Raw genomic sequence first — 9,112 nt, 5'->3', positions numbered from 1 at the left:
GCAGGATCATCCATTTTGCAGAATTTAACAAGCCCTATCCATTAGATTAGTCTTCCATGCTCCTCTCAGGATACTATTACTATTTTACCCCTTCATGTTTCCAAATGCAGACGTGAACGGGCATCACGGTGTTTACACTAAGTGTTTCCTCAGCTTCAATGGATCCGGAAGATACAATCTTAAAGTGAGCGTCGAGGGAAAGGAAGGAACGATATGGATGGCAACAGGAGAGGAGGATACATGGAAAATGGTAATAAACATTTGGCTATGACAAAGAAGAATATACTGAGATGCCATCACAGTGGTGTATACGGCAGGGTGAGCTATTGGGTTGTAAGGTTCTTGATATAAACTGAGCATTATCTGCCTGTGGTCCTACCTATAGCTGCAAAGGTAACTGACATAATGCTCATGCTTTCTCATAATAAAGCACAGGAGTTCACCACATGTCCTTACATCAATCTCGATGACAAATGGTGTGCCGGGGGTTGTTTGCTCTGATGTGTGTTACAACCCTTACCCTTGAGAATCCATGATGATTCTCAGCCTTCAATGCCAACCGGCATTGCACTTTTCTCGTAACTTCGACACTCCCCAGTGTCGGGTTTGGTGGGGGGGGGGACCCCAAAGATGCACTGGGCAATCCCTCTGGCATGTTCCCAGGCAAGGGTTTGTACGGCACTTGCCCAGAAGTGCAAACTTCCTCTGAACAATTAGGCTGTGCAGGGGACTATCTGAAAATGCGACTTAAATAGCAAACTTCAATGCTTCCGTTGGGGTCCGACCAATAGTTTCCCAGAAGATGTTGGAGGATTAAAACCTCTTCTAACTTCTGGATAACTATTGTAAAGACCCAGATCAACCTCACGGGACTCCCCCACACGCCCATCCCCCCCTACAGGACTCCCCCAACCTCCGACAACCCTACCTCTCCCACCATCGACCTCAGCACGCCTAGTCCCCAACATTGGATCCCCAACCCCCCCAACCTTGAACCAAGACCCGCCCCACCTTGAACCACCCCCCCCTGCCTAGACCTCAGTCCCGCCGACCTCCAAACACCTCTACCCACCACCCCCTCCCGACCTTCAGAACCCCCCACCCGACCTCCAGAACTCCCCCGCCAGACTAGCAGACTTCCCCCCCCAACCTCAGGAACACCCCCCCCCCCATGTGACCTCTGGACACCCCCCTGACCTCAGAACCCCCCAATCTCGGCATCCCCAAATACCCCACCCCTACCGAAGCGCTCCCCCAGATCTCAGACAAACACCACCCCCCCCACAAAATCGGAAACCGGACACTACCCCCCTCAGACCTCAACTCCCACCCCCCACCCCCCCAAACCTCGGACCACACCACCCAAGACTTCAGACCCCCCCCTCCCAAGACTTTGGACCCCCCTCCAAACCTCTGGACACCTGCCCTGAGCTCCAGACATCCCCCCAACATCCGGACACCCTCAACCCCCAAATCCTATCCACTTACCTCGGACACTTACCTTCCCCTGGCATGTCACTCTCCTTGGCCCTTTAACCTTACATGCTTCAAGGCAGCAAGTGCTGTAAGAAAGGCATCATGGCCTCTGTGAATACGCTGGAGCCAGACTTCTCTGGGGCCTGCAAGGAGCCTTTCGTTGTAGGCCCCAAGCAGCTCTGGCGAACCGAAGTGGCAATGCAATTTTCAAGACCAGGTAAGTGGGCATTTATTTCTTCTAATTTCAGCAGGTCAGCACTTTCCGACGCTTGTCGGAAGTTATGGCCCATTCCCTTCAAAAAACATCTGCATTTGTTGAGGCTTTTTCAGGATTAAATTAAATTTCAGGTTTGACCAGCAGAGAGGAAGGGAGTCAGAATAAAATGGATCTTTGAACCTTCTGTCTGCTGTTCCCCAATATCTGGGGCGAAAGAGTCTGGACGTGATTGTCCTCCACCTGTGAGCTTCTGCCCACTGACTCCCCCATGCTGAAGCTATGTGGGAGATTGAGAATTTGCTATGTGGGAAATTGCAGTGAAGTCTTGTAGATCGAGATCTGTTTGTTAAAGGGTATTGTTGGTTAGGTAGCTGGGGTCTGAGAGAGATGGGTCTTTCTTTTCATTTGGGCAATATCCAAACAAATCCACCAAGGCCTCCAGTCAATGTGGAAGATCTTCAGGCTCAGTTAGGAAGCTTCAGCAGGGTCAAATCAAGAGGAGTAATTTCAGTTCCCACAGGAACACCCATTGTTGACTTTCCACCATGCAAAATCACGGACCTTCAAGCAACAATAGTTAAAAATAAAGTTGAGCTGAAATGGACAGCACCAGGAGAAGATTATGACCAGGGAGCAGGTAAGCTACTTGTAAGGAATATTTCTCTCTAGGGGTGAATTGAAAAGATAGTTGTTGAATGCTGGGATAGGGAGATGCGGGGTGGTTTCTATGGGGAAAGGTTAGACAGGTTGGGTCTGTATCCATTGGAGTTTAGAAGAATAAGAGGTGATCTTAATGAAATATATAACATCCTGAGGGGACTTTCTTTTATTCATTCATGGGATGAGGGCATCACTGGCTAGGCCAGCATTTATTGCCCATCCCTAATTGCCCTTGAGAAGATGGTGGTGATCTGCCTCCTTGAACCACAGCAGTCCATGTGGTGTAGGTACACCCATAGAGCCGTTAAGGAGGGAGTTCCAGGATTTTGACCCAGCAACAGTGAAGGAATGGCGATATATTTCCAAGTCAGGATACTGAGTGCCTTGGGGGGGGAACTTGCAGGTCGTGGCATTCCCATGTGTCTGCTGCCCTTGTACCTTTTGGATGGTAGTGGTTGTGCGTTTGGAAGGTGCTGTCTAAGGAGGCTTGGTGAGTTCCTGCAGTGCATCTTGTAGATGGTACACACTGCTGCTACTGTGTATCAGTGGTGGAGGGAGTGAATGTTTGTGGATGTGGTGCTAATCAACTGAGCTGCTTTGTCCTGGATGGTGTCAAGCTTCTTGAGTGTTGTTGAAGCTGCACTCATCCAGGCAAGTGTAGAGTGTTTCATCACACTCCTTGCTTGTGCCTTATAGTTGGTGGACAGGTTTTGGGGAGTCAGGAGATGAGTTATTCATCGCAGGATTTCTAGCCTCTCACCTGCTCTTATAGCCACAGTTCCTGGTCAATGGTAACCCCCAGGATGAATCCCCCAGCGGGGGATTCAGCGATGGTAATGAATGTCAAGGGACGATGGTTAGATTCTCTCTTGTTGGAGATGGTCATTGCCTGCCACTCATGTGGCACGAATGCCAATTGTCATTTGTCGGCTCAAACCTAGATATTGTCCAGGTCTTGCTGCATTTGGACATGGTCTGCTTCAGTATCTGAGATATCGCGAATGTTGCTGAACATTGTGCAATCACTAGCGAATATCCCCACTTCTGACTTTACGATGGAGGGTATGAAGCAGCTGAAGATGGTTGGGCTGAGGACACTACCCTGAGGAGCTCCTGCAGTGATGTCCTGGAACTGAGATGATTGACCTCCAACAACCACAACCAGCTTCCTTTGTGCTAGGCATGACTCCAACCAGAGGAGAGTTTTGCCCCTGATTCCCATTGACTCCAGTTTTGCTAGGGGTCCTTAATGCCACACTCGGTCAAATGCTGGCTTAATGTCACGGGCAGTTACTCTCACCTCACCTCAGGAGTTCAGCTCTTTTGTTCATGTTTAAACCTAGGCTATAATGAGGGTGGTGAGAGGGTGGATGCTGAAAGAATGTTTCCCCTTGTGGGAGAGACTAGAATTAGGTGGCAGACTTTAAAAATAAAGGATCTCCCATTTTAAATGAATATGTGGAAAAAAAAAATTTCTCAGAGCTGTGAGCCTGTGGAACTCTCTTCCCCAGAGAGTGGTGGAGGCAGGGTCGTTGAATATTTTTAAGGCAGAGGTAGATAGATCCTTGATCGACAAGGAAGTCAAAGGGTATGGGTGGGGGGGGGTGCAGAGAATAGGGCATGGTAGGAAGGAAAGTAGCATTGAGGCCACAAACAGGTCAGCCAAATTTTATTCAATGGTGGAGCAGTCTTGAAGGGCTGAATGGCCTACTGCTGCTCCTAATTCATATGTTCGTATGTATGTAGATATCACACACAGATGAAACGTATTTACCACAGGCAAAGAGGGACCAAGGAATATTGAAAATCAAGTCAAACCTAGGTGATATATTTTGTTATTGGTAAAGTACATTAAGTGGCTTTTAGCTGAGAGATAATTGACTAGTCAATCTGATCCATGTTCTGTTGGTTGAATGATTAATGTTGGTCAAGGTACCTCGGGGAACTCCATTGCTCCTTGTTAAATAATACGACTTCACATTTGATTCATCACAATGGGTGCCACCTCAATTTATTGTCTCATTTGAAAGATAGCTACTTAGACCAAAGTGTCAGCCTAGATCATAAGCTCAACATCTGGGATGGGGACTTGAGTTCACAACCTCCTGACCAAGAGGCGAGATTATCACAAATGGGCCACGATATGGTTTAGTCAGTAAACCAGCCTTTCTTTTCAAATAAGACCAAATAGTGCGGGAAAAACTCAGCAGGTCTGGCAGCATCTGTGAAGAGAGAAACAGAGATGTAGGGTGGGATTTCTTGGCCACACTCACCACAGAAATCGCCGCAGGCGAGAAAAAAAATTTGATGGACCAGCAGAAGGTCCGTTAGCTTCGGACAGGAATTTTCCGGTCCTGTGGCGGGTGGGACTAGAAAATCCCACCCAACATCTCCAGTCCAATATGGCTGTTCTTCGGAAGAAGAGGCTTTGTTCCAAAGAAGAGTCACTTTGGGCTCGAAATGTCAACACTGTTTCTCTCTCCACAGATGCTGGGAGACCTGCTGAGTTTTTCTGGCATTTTTTGTTTTTATTTCAGGTCTCCAGCATCTGTTGTATTTTGCTTTCCATTTCAAATAGTCTGCTTCATGAAATATTCCAAGTTGCTCCATTCAGGACAAAAAAATGATCTTAATTCAGACGGATTCTGTTCTGAGACCCGTCATGAAGTTACATTCATGGCCAAGAGGTTAGAAAGTGACTTGGCACCAGCTGCAATTTAATCACATGAACGTACACACAGTTGAAATGGCAACAGGAGGTGCCACATAAAATTGGAATGAGACCAAAGAAATATAGAAGCAAATGAAATGGGTTCACATAGTCCTGAAATTAGCATCTGATGTTGAGTATGACATATAGCAACAAGCTTGTTTTGTTGCTGAAAGAAAGGAGACACTTTTGTCGAAGCTTTTTGTCTTGCGCTCATCAGGACAATTCGCAAGAAAATGCCAATGGTTGGCGAGTGGACTCTGATTTAAGATTGTCAGTCAGTCTCGCAATGTGGTGCAGTTATGTTTACTGGAGGCTACAAATATTAATACACAGGGTCCTGTTCTTTGCAGACAGAAAGAACTTGTGCACACGTTGCACCTATTTCAGCTAAACAAAATAAGTGACAGCCATTTCCTGTTTCATTCCCCAGGACAATATCTTGACCAGCCAGAGTAAAGCTTCCTGGTTTAAATTTCAAACAATTCTTGGCAGTTAACTGTCAGTCACTATCAAGTGGTGCATTCTCCATGGCAATTCCTCTACCAATCAGAGTCCATTTGTCAACCAATCAGCACTCTCTTCTCATACGGTATAGATTGTTGTTTTCCCCCTGACATTGGCATTTTCTTGCCAATTGTCCTGATGAGTGTAAGACGAAAAGCCTTGACAAAAAAAGTCTCATTATTTCAGCAATACTCAAGTTCTGTACTACTAAAAAGCTTGTTTTATGTAAAATAGGAACAACATGCTGGAAATATACACCAGGTGTGGCAGCACTTGTGGTTAGAGAACAACAGAGTTAACGTTTCTGATTCTGGTGATAGGTCATTGACCTGAAAGGTTAACTCTGTTTTTGTTTCTCCCTCTCCCGCTTTCTCCACACATGTTGCCTGGCCTCTTGAATATTTCCAGCATTTTCTGTTTTTATTTCAGATTTCCAGCATCTACAGTATTTTGCTTTTGCACATGATTTATATGGCGCCCTTAACACAATAAAAGGACTGATTCCTGGCATAAGGGCCTTATTTATGAAGAAAGGTTGAACAGGTTGGGCCTATACCCATTGGAGTTTAGAAGATTAAGAGGTGATCTAACTGAAACATGCAAGATCCTGAGGGGACCTGCTAGGATGGATATTGAGAAGAAGTTTTCACTTGTGAGGGAGGTTAGAACAAGGGAACACAGTTTAAGAATAAGAGGTCTTCCTTTTTTGAGATGAGGAGAATTATATCTCTCAGAGGGTTGTTAGTATGTGGAATTCTCTTTCCCAGATGTTGGATCATTGAATTTATTCAAGGCTGAGTTTGACAGATTTTTAAGGGAGCCAAGGATTATTGTGGGGTGTTGGGTGGGGTGGGGGGAGGGTTGTGGGAGGTGGTGCTAGGGGGTGGGACACAGACAGGAAAGTGCAGTTGAGAACACAATCAGATCAGCCTCACCTGATTGAATGGTGCAGCAGGCTCAAAGGCTGAATGGCCTACTCCTGTTCCTAAATCCTTTGTTCCTATGTTCCTAAATGCCCCAAAATGCTTCACAAGAGTGTCGCTGGACATAGTTTGACTCCAAGCACAACAAAAGCCTGGCTATGGAATGTCTTTGTGGTGGGGAGGCAGAGAGGCCTACAGCAGAAGATACAAATTTAACAGGCAATCACATTACATGACCATTTTTCATAAAAGCATTGTACGATGGATTTGTACTATAAATTGAATTGTATTGTTACTTCAGAAAAAAAAATGAATTGGACACCTAATTGATTTCTGAGGATACAGTCTTGCTTAGTTAGGTTATCAATGCACATTCCACCAAAAGCCAACCTTTGTCCACTCGTGAGTAACCAGCAATCTGCAGTGGCTCATGTCAGTAGGAAAAGGCTCAGCTGTTTTCAGTCATTTGTGAATGCATTCATTTCCTTCTAGTTTATTTTATTTCTTCATTTCTTAGCATCTCGCTATGAGGTGAGAATGAATGACAGCCTCCTACAGCTAGTGGGACAATTTCTCGACAGCAGCTCTGGTTAACTTAACCAGCTTGAATCCACAACCCATGTGGCTCAAGGGAAGCAGCTGCATTTGTTCCTGAAAATGCAGAGCTGCAAAATGGGACAACTATCTATTTCGCTCTCTGTGCATATGACAAAATCAGTCAGTCCTCTGAAATGTCTAATGTAGCCAAGGCTTCTGTCTATGTGCCACTGATTGAGCACACAAAAGGCATCAGTATAATGGCGATTATTTTAATTGTAGCTGTTGTCGCAATTATTGCTTGCCTAATCACTGGGATCACCAATTGTGTTGTGCACAAAATAAGCTAAAAAAGAATATTTGTAGATGAAGAATAATAAATATCTAAAGTCTAAACCTTTACAGTAGAAATTAGCATGCAGCATGTCATAAATGAGGCTTAAAATCCAAACACTATCACGTTACACTTTATGCACATATAGGACAGTATTTAAAAACAAAAAAACTGCGGATGCTGGAAATCCAAAACAAAAACAGAATTACCTGGAAAAACTCAGCAGGTCTGGCAGCATCGGTGGAGAAGAAAAGAGTTGACGTTTCGAGTCCTCATGACCCTTCGACAGAACTTGAGTGAATCCAAGAAAGGGGTGAAATATAAGCTGGTTTAAGGTGTGTGTGGGGGGGTGCGGTTTGGGTGGGGGGACAGAAGTGGAGGGGGTTGGTGTGGTTGTAGGGACAGTATTTAATCCAGGCGAAGGGATTAAACAGGGAGCCCGCGGGATCTCCGCTTCACCTCCTTTGGGGAAGGTACACTGAATTAAGTGCCAATTACGCACTTATGTGGCCAGCAGCGGGCCTTCCCCAGGTTCACGAACCCTGGGGGGGGCAGAAACCCCGCCCCTGAGAGCTGCCAGCTAATCGGAGGTTAGCCACTGTCCATTGCTCAACAGCGCCAGCGGGAGCGGTGGCAGCCGTCGGCAATGCACCCACCAGAGACCCAGGATTGGCGAGGGGCCCAGGCCACTGGTGAATGAGGGCAGGATGGGGGCTGCGAAGAGGGCCTTGCAGGGGATGGGAGGGAGGGGGATCAGCAGCAAGGATGTGGAGGGGCGGTGGCTCTCAGCAGGCACCGGCCCCCTCCTGACACTGTGCTCCTCAATCAAGCACTGAGAGATTCTGAATGAGGGACCCCCTCCCACCACTGCTGCTGCACCCGGGAGCCCGCAAGTAAATGCAACAAATTTTGCTTTTCAGACTCCCTGCTTGGCAACTGCCCCACTCACCCGCAGCTACAATTAAAACAATCACTAGTTGAATGCCAGTGGGGTGGGGGGGGGGGTGTGTGTGTGTGTGTGTGTGGGGGGGGGGGGGATGAGGCCCTGAAGTGGGCATTAACAGCCCATTTAAGGCCCTCAGTTGGCGATGGAGTGGGAAGACCCTCCACAAGCCTTCCTGTCCTAGACACGATTGGGGCAGAGGTGGGAATGTGGCAGGGTGCCCAGCACCCTCCTGCCTAATTAAATGCCCCCACCCCCCCCCCCACCTCTAAGCTCACCTCAGGGGAGGGCACTAAATTCCGCCTGTGGATTTCTATGAATTTCCATAATGCTCTTCCCTATCAGCTGCTATAGCTTCAGCGGGATACTCATAGAAATCCCAGTACATCAGATTTACAATGTTCTTCCAGGACTTCATGAGAATTCACCTTCCAACTATTTGGTTATTTGCACTGGAGAGAGTGAACAAGAGATTTACGAGAATGGTTCCCGAGGTAAGGAACTTCAGTTATGAAGGTAGATTGGAGAAGTTAGGACTCGGTTCCTTGGAGAAAAGAAGGATGAGGGGAGATTTGATAGAGGTATTAACAATCATGAGGGGTCTGGACACTTATTAAAGGATCAAGAATGAAATGGCACAGATTGAAAGCAATGGACAAAAGAAGCAAAAGCGACATGAGGAAAAACTTTTTCACGCAGCAAGTGGTTAAGGTTTGGAATGCATTGCCTGAGAGTGTGGTGGAGGAAGGTTGAAATGAGGCATTCAAAAGGAATTAGACTGTTATCTAGAAAAGAAGAATGTGAA

This window comes from Carcharodon carcharias, chromosome 16, assembly GCF_017639515.1.
Source record: "Carcharodon carcharias isolate sCarCar2 chromosome 16, sCarCar2.pri, whole genome shotgun sequence".
Classification (NCBI taxonomy): Eukaryota; Metazoa; Chordata; class Chondrichthyes; order Lamniformes; family Lamnidae; genus Carcharodon; species Carcharodon carcharias.
This window is presented reverse-complemented; position numbering follows the sequence as displayed.